Source organism: Tachypleus tridentatus, chromosome 4, assembly GCF_004210375.1.
Source record: "Tachypleus tridentatus isolate NWPU-2018 chromosome 4, ASM421037v1, whole genome shotgun sequence".
NCBI classification, from domain to species: Eukaryota; Metazoa; Arthropoda; class Merostomata; order Xiphosura; family Limulidae; genus Tachypleus; species Tachypleus tridentatus.
This window is the reverse complement of record NC_134828.1, coordinates 14,007,602-14,024,321: the sequence shown is the minus strand read 5'-3', so window position 1 is coordinate 14,024,321 and position 16,720 is coordinate 14,007,602. Positions and strand designations below refer to the sequence as shown.

Sequence of the window (16,720 nt, the reverse complement as noted above, 5' to 3'; positions counted from 1 at the left end):
GTAAGGACATTGTGACCTTCCTTAACCAAATGAATTGTTCTTGAAAGAGTAAGGACATTTAGTAATATTACATTGTGACCTCCTTAACCAAATGAATTGTTCTTGTCCTCCTTAACCAAAAAGAGTAAGGACATTTAGTAATATTACATTGTGACCTCCTTAACCAAATGAATTGTTCTTGAAAGAGTAAGGACATTTAGTAATATTACATTGTGACCTCCTTAACCAAATGAATTGTTCTTGAAAGAGTAAGGACATTTAGTAATATTACATTGTGACCTCCTTAACCAAATGAATTGTTCTTGAAAGAGTAAGGACATTTAGTAATATTACATTGTGGCCTCCTTAACCAAATGAATTGTTCTTGAAAGAGTAAGGACATTTAGTAATATAACATTGTGGCTTCCTTAACCAAATGAATTGTTCTTGAAAGAGTAAGGACATTTAGTAATATAACATTGTGGCTTCCTTAACCAAATGAATTGTTCTTGAAAGAGTAAGGACATTTAGTAATATAACATTGTGGCTTCCTTAACCAAATGAATTGTTCTTGAAAGAGTAAGGACATTTAGTAATATTACATTGTGACCTCCTTAACCAAATGAATTGTTCTTGAAAGAGTAAGGACATTTAGTAATATTACATTGTGACCTCCTTAACCAAATGAATTGTTCTTGAAAGAGTAAGGACATTTAGTAATATTACATTGTGGCCTCCTTAACCAAATGAATTGTTCTTGAAAGAGTAAGGACATTTAGTAATATTACATTGTGACCTCCTTAACCAAATGAATTGTTCTTGAAAGAGTAAGGACATTTAGTAATATTACATTGTGACCTCCTTAACCAAATGAATTGTTCTTGAAAGAGTAAGGACATTTAGTAATATTACATTGTGACCTCCTTAACCAAATGAATTGTTCTTGAAAGAGTAAGGACATTTAGTAATATTACATTGTGGCCTCCTTAACCAAATGAATTGTTCTTGAAAGAGTAAGGACATTTAGTAATATTACATTGTGGCTTCCTTAACCAAATGAATTGTTCTTGAAAGAGTAAGGACATTTAGTAATATTACATTGTGGCCTCCTTAACCAAATGAATTGTTCTTGAAAGAGTAAGGACATTTAGTAATATTACATCGTGGCCTCCTTAACCAAATGAATTGTTCTTGAAAGAGTAAGGACATTTAGTAATATTAACATTGTGAAAGAGTAAGGACATTTAGTAATATTACTCCTTAACCAAATGAATTGTTCTTGAAAGAGTAAGGACATTTAGTAATATTACATTGTGGCCTCCTTAACCAAATTAATTGTTCTTGAAAGAGTAAGGACATTTAGTAATGATATTACATTGTGGCTTCCTTAACCAAATGAATTGTTCTTGAAAGAGTAAGGACATTTAGTAATATACATTGTGGCTTCCTTAACATTGTTCTTGACATTTAGTAATATTACATTGTGGCTTCCTTAACCAAATGAATTGTTCTTGAAAGAGTAAGGACATTTAGTAATATTACATTGTGGCTTCCTTAACCAAATGAATTGTTCTTGAAAGAGTAAGGACATTTAGTAATATTACATTGTGGCCTCCTTAACCAAATGAATTGTTCTTGAAAGAGTAAGGACATTTAGTAATATTACATTGTGGCTTCCTTAACCAAATGAATTGTTCTTGAAAGAGTAAGGACATTTAGTAATATTACATTGTGGCCTCCTTAACCAAATGAATTGTTCTTGAAAGAGTAAGGACATTTAGTAATATTACATTGTGACCTCCTTAACCAAATGAATTGTTCTTGAAAGAGTAAGGACATTTAGTAATATTACATTGTGACCTCCTTAACCAAATGAATTGTTCTTGAAAGAGTAAGGACATTTAGTAATATTACATTGTGGCTTCCTTAACCAAATGAATTGTTCTTGAAAGAGTAAGGACATTTAGTAATATTACATTGTGGCCTCCTTAACCAAATGAATTGTTCTTGAAAGAGTAAGGACATTTAGTAATATTACATTGTGGCCTCCTTAACCAAATGAATTGTTCTTGAAAGAGTAAGGACATTTAGTAATATTACATTGTGGCCTCCTTAACCAAATGAATTGTTCTTGAAAGAGTAAGGACATTTAGTAATATTACATTGTGGCCTCCTTAACCAAATGAATTGTTCTTGAAAGAGTAAGGACATTTAGTAATATTACATTGTGGCTTCCTTAACCAAATGAATTGTTCTTGAAAGAGTAAGGACATTTAGTAATATTACATTGTGGCTTCCTTAACCAAATGAATTGTTCTTGAAAGAGTAAGGACATTTAGTAATATTACATTGTGACCTCCTTAACCAAATGAATTGTTCTTGAAAGAGTAAGGACATTTAGTAATATTACATTGTGACCTCCTTAACCAAATGAATTGTTCTTGAAAGAGTAAGGACATTTAGTAATATTACATTGTGACCTCCTTAACCAAATGAATTGTTCTTGAAAGAGTAAGGACATTTAGTAATATTACATTGTGGCCTCCTTAACCAAATGAATTGTTCTTGAAAGAGTAAGGACATTTAGTAATATTACATTGTGGCTTCCTTAACCAAATGAATTGTTCTTGAAAGAGTAAGGACATTTAGTAATATTACATTGTGGCCTCCTTAACCAAATGAATTGTTCTTGAAAGAGTAAGGACATTTAGTAATATTACATTGTGGCTTCCTTAACCAAATGAATTGTTCTTGAAAGAGTAAGGACATTTAGTAATATTACATTGTGGCCTCCTTAACCAAATGAATTGTTCTTGAAAGAGTAAGGACATTTAGTAATATTAACTTAACCAAATGAATTGTTCTTGAAAGAGTAAGGACATTTAGTAATATTACATTGTGGCCTCCTTAACCAAATGAATTGTTCTTGAAAGAGTAAGGACATTTAGTAATATTACATTGTGGCCTCCTTAACCAAATGAATTGTTCTTGAAAGAGTAAGGACATTTAGTAATATTACATTGTGGCTTCCTTAACCAAATGAATTGTTCTTGAAAGAGTAAGGACATTTAGTAATATTACATTGTGGCTTCCTTAACCAAATGAATTGTTCTTGAAAGAGTAAGGACATTTAGTAATAATATTAACATTGTGGACCTCCTTAACCAAATGAATTGTTCTTGAAAGAGTAAGGACATTTAGTAATATTACATTGTGGCCTCCTTAACCAAATGAATTGTTCTTGAAAGAGTAAGGACATTTAGTAGTAATATACATTGTGGCTTCCTTAACCAAATGAATTGTTCTTGAAAGAGTAAGGACATTTAGTAATATTACATTGTGGCCTCCTTAACCAAATGAATTGTTCTTGAAAGAGTAAGGACATTTAGTAATATTACATTGTGGCCTCCTTAACCAAATGAATTGTTCTTGAAAGAGTAAGGACATTTAGTAATATTACATTGTGGCCTCCTTAACCAAATGAATTGTTCTTGAAAGAAAGGACATTTAGTACATTGTAATATTACATTGTGACCTCCTTAACAATTGTTCTTGAAAGAGTAAGGACATTTAGTAATATTACATTGTGACCTCCTTAACCAAATGAATTGTTCTTGAAAGAGTAAGGACATTTAGTAATATTACATTGTGACCTCCTTAACCAAATGAATTGTTCTTGAAAGAGTAAGGACATTTAGTAATATTACATTGTGGCCTCCTTAACCAAATGAATTGTTCTTGAAAGAGTAAGGACATTTAGTAATATTACATTGTGGCCTCCTAACCAAATGAATTGTTCTTGAAAGAGTAAGGACATTTAGTAATATAACATTGTGGCTTCCTTAACCAAATGAATTGTTCTTGAAAGAGTAAGGACATTTAGTAATATAACATTGTGGCTTCCTTAACCAAATGAATTGTTCTTGAAAGAGTAAGGACATTTAGTAATATTACATTGTGGCCTCTTAACCAAATGAATTGTTCTTAACCAAATGAATTGTTCTTGAAAGAGTAAGGACATTTAGTAATATTACATTGTGACCTCCTTAACCAAATGAATTGTTCTTGAAAGAGTAAGGACATTTAGTAATATTACATTGTGACCTCCTTAACCAAATGAATTGTTCTTGAAAGAGTAAGGACATTTAGTAATATTACATTGTGACCTCCTTAACCAAATGAATTGTTCTTGAAAGAGTAAGGACATTTAGTAATATTACATTGTGACCTCCTTAACCAAATGAATTGTTCTTGAAAGAGTAAGGACATTTAGTAATATTACATTGTGGCCTCCTTAACCAAATGAATTGTTCTTGAAAGAGTAAGGACATTTAGTAATATTACATTGTGGCCTCCTTAACCAAATGAATTGTTCTTGAAAGAGTAAGGACATTTAGTAATATAACATTGTGGCTTCCTTAACCAAATGAATTGTTCTTGAAAGAGTAAGGACATTTAGTAATATTACATTGTGGCTTCCTTAACCAAATGAATTGTTCTTGAAAGAGTAAGGACATTTAGTAATATTACATTGTGGCCTCCTTAACCAAATGAATTGTTCTTGAAAGAGTAAGGACATTTAGTAATATTACATTGTGGCCTCCTTAACCAAATGAATTGTTCTTGAAAGAGTAAGGACATTTAGTAATATTACATTGTGGCCTCCTTAACCAAATGAATTGTTCTTGAAAGAGTAAGGACATTTAGTAATATTACATTGTGGCCTCCTTAACCAAATGAATTGTTCTTGAAAGAGTAAGGACATTTAGTAATATTACATTGTGGCCTCCTTAACCAAATGAATTGTTCTTGAAAGAGTAAGGACATTTAGTAATATTACATTGTGGCTTCCTTAACCAAATGAATTGTTCTTGAAAGAGTAAGGACATTTAGTAATATTACATCGTGGCCTCCTTAACCAAATGAATTGTTCTTGAAAGAGTAAGGACATTTAGTAATATTACATTGTGGCCTCCTTAACCAAATGAATTGTTCTTGAAAGAGACATTTAAGGACATTTAGTAATATTACATTGTGGCCTCCTTAACCAAATGAATTGTTCTTGAAAGAGTAAGGACATTTAGTAATATTACATTGTGGCCTCCTTAACCAAATGAATTGTTCTTGAAAGAGTAAGGACATTTAGTAATATTACATTGTGGCCTCCTTAACCAAATGAATTGTTCTTGAAAGAGTAAGGACATTTAGTAATATTACATTAACCAAATGAATTGTTCTTGAAAGAGTAAGGACATTTAGTAATATTACATTGTGGCCTCCTTAACCAAATGAATTGTTCTTGTAAGGACAAGAGTAAGGACATGAATTGTTCTTTAAGGACATTTAGTAATATTACATTGTGACCTCCTTAACCAAATGAATTGTTCTTGAAAGAGTAAGGACATTTAGTAATATTACATTGTGACCTCCTTAACCAAATGAATTGTTCTTGAAAGAGTAAGGACATTTAGTAATATTACATTGTGACCTCCTTAACCAAATGAATTGTTCTTGAAAGAGTAAGGACATTTAGTAATATTACATTGTGGCCTCCTTAACCAAATGAATTGTTCTTGAAAGAGTAAGGACATTTAGTAATATTACATTGTGGCCTCCTTAACCAAATGAATTGTTCTTGAAAGAGTAAGGACATTTAGTAATATAACATTGTGGCTTCCTTAACCAAATGAATTGTTCTTGAAAGAGTAAGGACATTTAGTAATATTACATTGTGGCCTCCTTAACCAAATGAATTGTTCTTGAAAGAGTAAGGACATTTAGTAATATTACATTGTGGCTTCCTTAACCAAATGAATTGTTCTTGAAAGAGTAAGGACATTTAGTAATATTACATTGTGGCCTCCTTAACCAAATGAATTGTTCTTGAAAGAGTAAGGACATTTAGTAATATTACATTGTGGCTTCCTTAACCAAATGAATTGTTCTTGAAAGAGTAAGGACATTTAGTAATATTACATTGTGGCCTCCTTAACCAAATGAATTGTTCTTGAAAGAGTAAGGACATTTAGTAATATTACATTGTGACCTCCTTAACCAAATGAATTGTTCTTGAAAGAGTAAGGACATTTAGTAATATTACATTGTGGCCTCCTTAACCAAATGAATTGTTCTTGAAAGAGTAAGGACATTTAGTAATATTACATTGTGGCCTCCTTAACCAAATGAATTGTTCTTGAAAGAGTAAGGACATTTAGTAATATTACATTGTGACCTCCTTAACCAAATGAATTGTTCTTGAAAGAGTAAGGACATTTAGTAATATTACATTGTGGCTTCCTTAACCAAATGAATTGTTCTTGAAAGAGTAAGGACATTTAGTAATATTACATTGTGGCCTCCTTAACCAAATGAATTGTTCTTGAAAGAGTAAGGACATTTAGTAATATTACATTGTGGCCTCCTTAACCAAATGAATTGTTCTTGAAAGAGTAAGGACATTTAGTAATATTACATTGTGGCCTCCTTAACCAAATGAATTGTTCTTGAAAGAGTAAGGACATTTAGTAATATTACATTGTGACCTCCTTAACCAAATGAATTGTTCTTGAAAGAGTAAGGACATTTAGTAATATTACATTGTGGCCTCCTTAACCAAATGAATTGTTCTTGAAAGAGTAAGGACATTTAGTAATATTACATTGTGACCTCCTTAACCAAATGAATTGTTCTTGAAAGAGTAAGGACATTTAGTAATATTACATTGTGACCTCCTTAACCAAATGAATTGTTCTTGAAAGAGTAAGGACATTTAGTAATATTACATTGTGACCTCCTTAACCAAATGAATTGTTCTTGAAAGAGTAAGGACATTTAGTAATATTACATTGTGGCCTCCTTAACCAAATGAATTGTTCTTGAAAGAGTAAGGACATTTAGTAATATTACATTGTGGCCTCCTTAACCAAATGAATTGTTCTTGAAAGAGTAAGGACATTTAGTAATATTACATTGTGGCTTCCTTAACCAAATGAATTGTTCTTGAAAGAGTAAGGACATTTAGTAATATTACATTGTGGCTTCCTTAACCAAATGAATTGTTCTTGAAAGAGTAAGGACATTTAGTAATATTACATTGTGGCTTCCTTAACCAAATGAATTGTTCTTGAAAGAGTAAGGACATTTAGTAATATTACATTGTGGCCTCCTTAACCAAATGAATTGTTCTTGAAAGAGTAAGGACATTTAGTAATATTACATTGTGGCCTCCTTAACCAAATGAATTGTTCTTGAAAGAGTAAGGACATTTAGTAATAACAAATGAATTGTTCTTGAAAGAGTAAGGACATTTAGTAATATTACATTGTGGCCTCCTTAACCAAATGAATTGTTCTTGAAAGAGTAAGGACATTTAGTAATATTACATTGTGGCCTCCTTAACCAAATGAATTGTTCTTGAAAGAGTAAGGACATTTAGTAATATTACATTGTGACCTCCTTAACCAAATGAATTGTTCTTGAAAGAGTAAGGACATTTAGTAATATTACATTGTGGCCTCCTTAACCAAATGAATTGTTCTTGAAAGAGTAAGGACATTTAGTAATATTACATTGTGGCCTCCTTAACCAAATGAATTGTTCTTGAAAGAGTAAGGACATTTAGTAATATTACATTGTGGCCTCCTTAACCAAATGAATTGTTCTTGAAAGAGTAAGGACATTTAGTAATATTACATTGTGGCCTCCTTAACCAAATGAATTGTTCTTGAAAGAGTAAGGACATTTAGTAATATTACATTGTGGCCTCCTTAACCAAATGAATTGTTCTTGAAAGAGTAAGGACATTTAGTAATATTACATTGTGGCTTCCTTAACCAAATGAATTGTTCTTGAAAGAGTAAGGACATTTAGTAATATTACATTGTGGCCTCCTTAACCAAATTAATTGTTCTTGAAAGAGTAAGGACATTTAGTAATATTACATTGTGGCCTCCTTAACCAAATCAATTGTTCTTGAAAGAGTAAGGACATTTAGTAATATTACATTGTGGCTTCCTTAACCAAATGAATTGTTCTTGAAAGAGTAAGGACATTTAGTAATATTACATTGTGGCTTCCTTAACCAAATGAATTGTTCTTGAAAGAGTAAGGACATTTAGTAATATAACATTGTGGCTTCCTTAACCAAATGAATTGTTCTTGAAAGAGTAAGGACATTTAGTAATATTACATTGTGGCTTCCTTAACCAAATGAATTGTTCTTGAAAGAGTAAGGACATTTAGTAATATTACATTGTGGCCTCCTTAACCAAATGAATTGTTCTTGAAAGAGTAAGGACATTTAGTAATATTACATTGTGGCCTCCTTAACCAAATGAATTGTTCTTGAAAGAGTAAGGACATTTAGTAATATTACATTGTGACCTCCTTAACCAAATGAATTGTTCTTGAAAGAGTAAGGACATTTAGTAATATTACATTGTGACCTCCTTAACCAAATGAATTGTTCTTGAAAGAGTAAGGACATTTAGTAATATTACATCGTGGCCTCCTTAACCAAATTAATTGTTCTTGAAAGAGTAAGGACATTTAGTAATATTACATTGTGGCCTCCTTAACCAAATGAATTGTTCTTGAAAGAGTAAGGACATTTAGTAATATTACATTGTGGCCTCCTTAACCAAATGAATTGTTCTTGAAAGAGTAAGGACATTTAGTAATATTACATTGTGACCTCCTTAACCAAATGAATTGTTCTTGAAAGAGTAAGGACATTTAGTAATATTACATTGTGGCTTCCTTAACCAAATGAATTGTTCTTGAAAGAGTAAGGACATTTAGTAATATTACATTGTGGCCTCCTTAACCAAATGAATTGTTCTTGAAAGAGTAAGGACATTTAGTAATATTACATTGTGGCCTCCTTAACCAAATGAATTGTTCTTGAAAGAGTAAGGACATTTAGTAATTTACATTGTGGCTTCATTAACCAAATGAATTGTTCTTGAAAGAGTAAGGACATTTTCTAGTAATATTACATTGTGATCTCCTTAACCAAATGAATTGTTCTTGAGAGAGTAAGGACATTTAGTAATATTACATTGTGCCTCCTTAACCAAATGAATTGTTCCTTAACCAAATGAATTGTTCTTGAAAGAGTAAGGACATTTAGTAATATTACATTGTGGCCTCCTTAACCAAATGAATTGTTCTTGAAAGAGTAAGGACATTTAGTAATATTACATTGTGACCTCCTTAACCAAATGAATTGTTCTTGAAAGAGTAAGGACATTTAGTAATATTACATTGTGGCCTCCTTAACCAAATGAATTGTTCTTGAAAGAGTAAGGACATTTAGTAATATTACATTGTGACCTCCTTAACCAAATGAATTGTTCTTGAAAGAGTAAGGACATTTAGTAATATTACATTGTGACCTCCTTAACCAAATGAATTGTTCTTGAAAGAGTAAGGACATTTAGTAATATTACATTGTGGCTTCCTTAACCAAATGAATTGTTCTTGAAAGAGTAAGGACATTTAGTAATATTACATTGTGGCTTCCTTAACCAAATGAATTGTTCTTGAAAGAGTAAGGACATTTAGTAATATAACATTGTGGCTTCCTTAACCAAATGAATTGTTCTTGAAAGAGTAAGGACATTTAGTAATATTACATTGTGGCCTCCTTAACCAAATGAATTGTTCTTGAAAGAGTAAGGACATTTAGTAATATTACATTGTGGCCTCCTTAACCAAATGAATTGTTCTTGAAAGAGTAAGGACATTTAGTAATATTACATTGTGGCCTCCTTAACCAAATGAATTGTTCTTGAAAGAGTAAGGACATTTAGTAATATTACATTGTGGCCTCCTTAACCAAATGAATTGTTCTTGAAAGAGTAAGGACATTTAGTAACCAAAATATAAGGACATTTAGTAATATTACATTGTGGCTCCTTCCTTAACCAAATGAATTGTTCTTGAAAGAGTAAGGACATTTAGTAATATTACATTGTGGCCTCCTTAACCAAATGAATTGTTCTTGAAAGAGTAAGGACATTTAGTAATATTACATTGTGACCTCCTTAACCAAATGAATTGTTCTTGAAAGAGTAAGGACATTTAGTAATATTACATTGTGACCTCCTTAACCAAATGAATTGTTCTTGAAAGAGTAAGGACATTTAGTAATATTACATTGTGACCTCCTTAACCAAATGAATTGTTCTTGAAAGAGTAAGGACATTTAGTAATATAACATTGTGGCTTCCTTAACCAAATGAATTGTTCTTGAAAGAGTAAGGACATTTAGTAATATTACATTGTGGCTTCCTTAACCAAATGAATTGTTCTTGAAAGAGTAAGGACATTTAGTAATATTACATTGTGGCCTCCTTAACCAAATGAATTGTTCTTGAAAGAGTAAGGACATTTAGTAATATTACATTGTGGCCTCCTTAACCAAATGAATTGTTCTTGAAAGAGTAAGGACATTTAGTAATATTACATTGTGGCCTCCTTAACCAAATGAATTGTTCTTGAAAGAGTAAGGACATTTAGTAATATTACATTGTGGCCTCCTTAACCAAATGAATTGTTCTTGAAAGAGTAAGGACATTTAGTAATATTACATTGTGACCTCCTTAACCAAATGAATTGTTCTTGAAAGAGTAAGGACATTTAGTAATATTACATTGTGGCCTCCTTAACCAAATGAATTGTTCTTGAAAGGAGTAAGGACATTTAGAAATATTACATTGTGGCTTCCTTAACCAAATGAATTGTTCTTGAAAGAGTAAGGACATTTAGTAATATTACATTGTGGCCTCCTTAACCAAATGAATTGTTCTTGAAAGAGTAAGGACATTTAGTAATATTACATTGTGGCCTCCTTAACCAAATGAATTGTTCTTGAAAGAGTAAGGACATTTAGTAATATTACATTGTGGCCTCCTTAACCAAATGAATTGTTCTTGAAAGAGTAAGGACATTTAGTAATATTACATTGTGGCCTCCTTAACCAAATGAATTGTTCTTGAAAGAGTAAGGACATTTAGTAATATTACATTGTGGCCTCCTTAACCAAATGAATTGTTCTTGAAAGAGTAAGGACATTTAGTAATATTACATTGTGACCTCCTTAACCAAATGAATTGTTCTTGAAAGAGTAAGGACATTTAGTAATATTACATTGTGACCTCCTTAACCAAATGAATTGTTCTTGAAAGAGTAAGGACATTTAGTAATATTACAATGTGTACTCCTTAACCAAATGAATTGTTCTTGAAAGAGTAAGGACATTTTGTAATGATATTAGAATGTGGCCTCCTTAACCAAATGAATTGTTCTTGAAAGAGTAAGGACATTTAGTAATATTACATTGTGGCCTCCTTAACCAAATGAATTGTTCTTGAAAGAGTAAGGACATTTAGTAATATTACATTGTGGCCTCCTAACCAAATGAATTGTTCTTGAAAGAGTAAGGACATTTAGTAATATTACATTGTAACCTCCTTAACCAAATGAATTGTTCTTGAAAGAGTAAGGACATTTAGTAATATTACATTGTGTTCTTAACCAAATGAATTGTTCTTGAAAGAGTAAGGACATTTAGTAATATTACATTGTGGCCTCCTTAACCAAATGAATTGTTCTTGAAAGAGTAAGGACATTTAGTAATATTACATTGTGGCCTCCTTAACCAAATGAATTGTTCTTGAAAGAGTAAGGACATTTAGTAATATTACATTGTGGCCTCCTTAACCAAATGAATTGTTCTTGAAAGAGTAAGGACATTTAGTAATATTACATTGTGACCTTCCTTAACCAAATGAATTGTTCTTGAAAGAGTAAGGACATTTAGTAATATTACATTGTGGCCTCCTTAACCAAATGAATTGTTCTTGAAAGAGTAAGGACATTTAGTAATATTACATTGTGGCCTCCTTAACCAAATGAATTGTTCTTGAAAGAGTAAGGACATTTAGTAATATTACATTGTGGCCTCCTTAACCAAATGAATTGTTCTTGAAAGAGTAAGGACATTTAGTAATATTACATTGTGGCCTCCTTAACCAAATGAATTGTTCTTGAAAGAGTAAGGACATTTAGTAATATTACATTGTGGCCTCCTTAACCAAATGAATTGTTCTTGAAAGAGTAAGGACATTTAGTAATATTACATTGTGGCTTCCTTAACCAAATGAATTGTTCTTGAAAGAGTAAGGACATTTAGTAATATTACATTGTGGCCTCCTTAACCAAATGAATTGTTCTTGAAAGAGTAAGGACATTTAGTAATATTACATTGTGGACCTCCTTAACCAAATGAATTGTTCTTGAAAGAGTAAGGACATTTAGTAATATTACATTGTGGCCTCCTTAACCAAATGAATTGTTCTTGAAAGAGTAAGGACATTTAGTAATATTACATTGTGGCCTCCTTAACCAAATGAATTGTTCTTGAAAGAGTAAGGACATTTAGTAATATTACATTGTGGCTTCCTTAACCAAATGAATTGTTCTTGAAAGAGTAAGGACATTTAGTAATATTACATTGTGGCCTCCTTAACCAAATGAATTGTTCTTGAAAGAGTAAGGACATTTAGTAATATTACATTGTGGCCTCCTTAACCAAATGAATTGTTCTTGAAAGAGTAAGGACATTTAGTAATATTACATTGTGGCCTCCTTAACCAAATGAATTGTTCTTGAAAGAGTAAGGACATTTAGTAATATTACATTGTGGCCTCCTTAACCAAATGAATTGTTCTTGAAAGAGTAAGGACATTTAGTAATATTACATTGTGACCTCCTTAACCAAATGAATTGTTCTTGAAAGAGTAAGGACATTTAGTAATATTACATTGTGGCCTCCTTAACCAAATGAATTGTTCTTGAAAGAGTAAGGACATTTAGTAATATTACATTGTGGCTTCCTTAACCAAATGAATTGTTCTTGAAAGAGTAAGGACATTTAGTAATATTACATTGTGGCCTCCTTAACCAAATGAATTGTTCTTGAAAGAGTAAGGACATTTAGTAATATTACATTGTGGCCTCCTTAACCAAATGAATTGTTCTTGAAAGAGTAAGGACATTTAGTAATATTACATTGTGGCCTCCTTAACCAAATGAATTGTTCTTGAAAGAGTAAGGACATTTAGTAATATTACATTGTGGCTTCCTTAACCAAATGAATTGTTCTTGAAAGAGTAAGGACATTTAGTAATATTACATTGTGGCTTCCTTAACCAAATGAATTGTTCTTGAAAGAGTAAGGACATTTAGTAATATTACATTGTGGCCTCCTTAACCAAATGAATTGTTCTTGAAAGAGTAAGGACATTTAGTAATATTACATTGTGGCCTCCTTAACCAAATGAATTGTTCTTGAAAGAGTAAGGACATTTAGTAATATTACATTGTGGACCTCCTTAACCAAATGAATTGTTCTTGAAAGAGTAAGGACATTTAGTAATATTACATTGTGGCCTCCTTAACCAAATGAATTGTTCTTGAAAGAGTAAGGACATTTAGTAATATTACATTGTGGCCTCCTTAACCAAATGAATTGTTCTTGAAAGAGTAAGGACATTTAGTAATATTACATTGTGACCTCCTTAACCAAATGAATTGTTCTTGAAAGAGTAAGGACATTTAGTAATATTACATTGTGACCTCCTTAACCAAATTAATTGTTCTTGAAAGAGTAAGGACATTTAGTAATATTACATTGTGGCTTCCTTAACCAAATGAATTGTTCTTGAAAGAGTAAGGACATTTAGTAATATTACATTGTGACCTTCCTTAACCAAATGAATTGTTCTTGAAAGAGTAAGGACATTTAGTAATATACATTGTGGACCTCCTTAACCAAATGAATTGTTCTTGAAAGAGTAAGGACATTTAGTAATATTACATTGTGGCTTCCTTAACCAAATGAATTGTTCTTGAAAGAGTAAGGACATTTAGTAATATTACATTGTGGCTTCCTTAACCAAATGAATTGTTCTTGAAAGAGTAAGGACATTTAGTAATATTACATTGTGGCCTCCTTAACCAAATGAATTGTTCTTGAAAGAGTAAGGACATTTAGTAATATTACATTGTGGCCTCCTTAACCAAATGAATTGTTCTTGAAAGAGTAAGGACATTTAGTAATATTACATTGTGGCCTCCTTAACCAAATGAATTGTTCTTGACATTTAGATATACATTGTGGCTTCCTTAACAAATGAATTGTTCTTGAAAGAGTAAGGACATTTAGTAATATTACATTGTGGCCTCCTTAACCAAATGAATTGTTCTTGAAAGAGTAAGGACATTTAGTAATATTACATTGTGGCCTCCTTAACCAAATGAATTGTTCTTGAAAGAGTAAGGACATTTAGTAATATTACATTGTGGCCTCCTTAACCAAATGAATTGTTCTTGAAAGAGTAAGGACATTTAGTAATATTACATTGTGACCTCCTTAACCAAATGAATTGTTCTTGAAAGAGTAAGGACATTTAGTAATATTACATTGTGACCTCCTTAACCAAATGAATTGTTCTTGAAAGAGTAAGGACATTTAGTAATATTACATTGTGGCTTCCTTAACCAAATGAATTGTTCTTGAAAGAGTAAGGACATTTAGTAATATTACATTGTGACCTCCTTAACCAAATGAATTGTTCTTGAAAGAGTAAGGACATTTAGTAATATACATTGTGGCCTCCTTAACCAAATGAATTGTTCTTGAAAGAGTAAGGACATTTAGTAATATTACATTGTGACCTCCTTAACCAAATGAATTGTTCTTGAAAGAGTAAGGACATTTAGTAATATTACATTGTGGCCTCCTTAACCAAATGAATTGTTCTTGAAAGAGTAAGGACATTTAGTAATATTACATTGTGGCCTCCTTAACCAAATGAATTGTTCTTGAAAGAGTAAGGACATTTAGTAATATTACATTGTGGCCTCCTTAACCAAATGAATTGTTCTTGAAAGAGTAAGGACATTTAGTAATATTACATTGTGGCCTCCTTAACCAAATGAATTGTTCTTGAAAGAGTAAGGACATTTAGTGAAAGAGTAAGGACATTTAATATTACATTGTGGCCTCCTTAACCAAATGAATTGTTCTTGAAAGAGTAAGGACATTTAGTAATATTACATTGTGGCCTCCTTAACCAAATGAATTGTTCTTGAAAGAGTAAGGACATTTAGTAATATTACATTGTGGCCTCCTTAACCAAATGAATTGTTCTTGAAAGAGTAAGGACATTTAGTAATATTACATTGTGACCTCCTTAACCAAATGAATTGTTCTTGAAAGAGTAAGGACATTTAGTAATATTACATTGTGGCCTCCTTAACCAAATGAATTGTTCTTGAAAGAGTAAGGACATTTAGTAATATTACATTGTGGCCTCCTTAACCAAATGAATTGTTCTTGAAAGAGTAAGGACATTTAGTAATATTACATTGTGGCTGTCCTTAACCAAATGAATTGTTCTTGAAAGAGTAAGGACATTTAGTAATATTACATTGTGACCTCCTTAACCAAATGAATTGTTCTTGAAAGAGTAAGGACATTTAGTAATATTACATTGTGGCCTCCTTAACCAAATGAATTGTTCTTGAAAGAGTAAGGACATTTAGTAATATAGTACATTGTGGCCTCCTTAACCAAATGAATTGTTCTTGAAAGAGTAAGGACATTTAGTAATATAACATTGTGGCTTCCTTAACCAAATGAATTGTTCTTGAAAGAGTAAGGACATTTAGTAATATTACATTGTGGCTTCCTTAACCAAATGAATTGTTCTTGAAAGAGTAAGGACATTTAGTAATATTACATTTGTGGCTTCCTTAACCAAATGAATTGTTCTTGAAAGAGTAAGGACATTTAGTAATATTACATTGTGACCTCCTTAACCAAATGAATTGTTCTTGAAAGAGTAAGGACATTTAGTAATATTACATTGTGACTTCCTTAACCAAATGAATTGTTCTTGAAAGAGTAAGGACATTTAGTAATATTACATTGTGACCTCCTTAACCAAATGAATTGTTCTTGAAAGAGTAAGGACATTTAGTAATATTACATTGTGGCCTCCTTAACCAAATGAATTGTTCTTGAAAGAGTAAGGACATTTAGTAATATTACATTGTGGCCTCCTTAACCAAATGAATTGTTCTTGAAAGAGTAAGGACATTTAGTAATATGAACATTGTGGCATTTCCTTAACCAAATGAATTGTTCTTGAAAGAGTAAGGACATTTAGTAATATTACATTGTGGCCTCCTTAACCAAATGAATTGTTCTTGAAAGAGTAAGGACATTTAGTAATATTACATTGTGGCCTCCTTAACCAAATGAATTGTTCTTGAAAGAGTAAGGACATTTAGTAATATTACATTGTGACCTCCTTAACAAATGAATTGTTCTTGAAAGAGTAAGGACATTTAGTAATATTACATTGTGACCTCCTTCCTTAACCAAATGAATTGTTCTTGAAAGAGTAAGGACATTTAGTAATATTACATTGTGGCCTCCTTAACCAAATGAATTGTTCTTGAAAGAGTAAGGACATTTAGTAATATTACATTGTGGCCTCCTTAACCAAATGAATTGTTCTTGAAAGAGTAAGGACATTTAGTAATATAACATTGTGGCTTCCTTAACCAAATGAATTGTTCTTGAAAGAGTAAGGACATTTAGTAATATTACATTGTGGCCTCCTTAACCAAATGAATTGTTCTTGAAAGAGTAAGGACATTTAGTAAT

At 31.4% G+C, this 16,720-nt stretch overlaps 1 protein-coding gene across 2 annotated transcripts in view; it reads left to right on the top strand.

Moving 5' to 3' along the window:
- LOC143248601 (UV excision repair protein RAD23 homolog A-like) overlaps positions 1 to 16,720 on the top strand; it is a 103,601-nt gene that overhangs the window by 33,408 nt on the left and 53,473 nt on the right. The gene's annotated exons all lie outside the window — the stretch shown is intronic.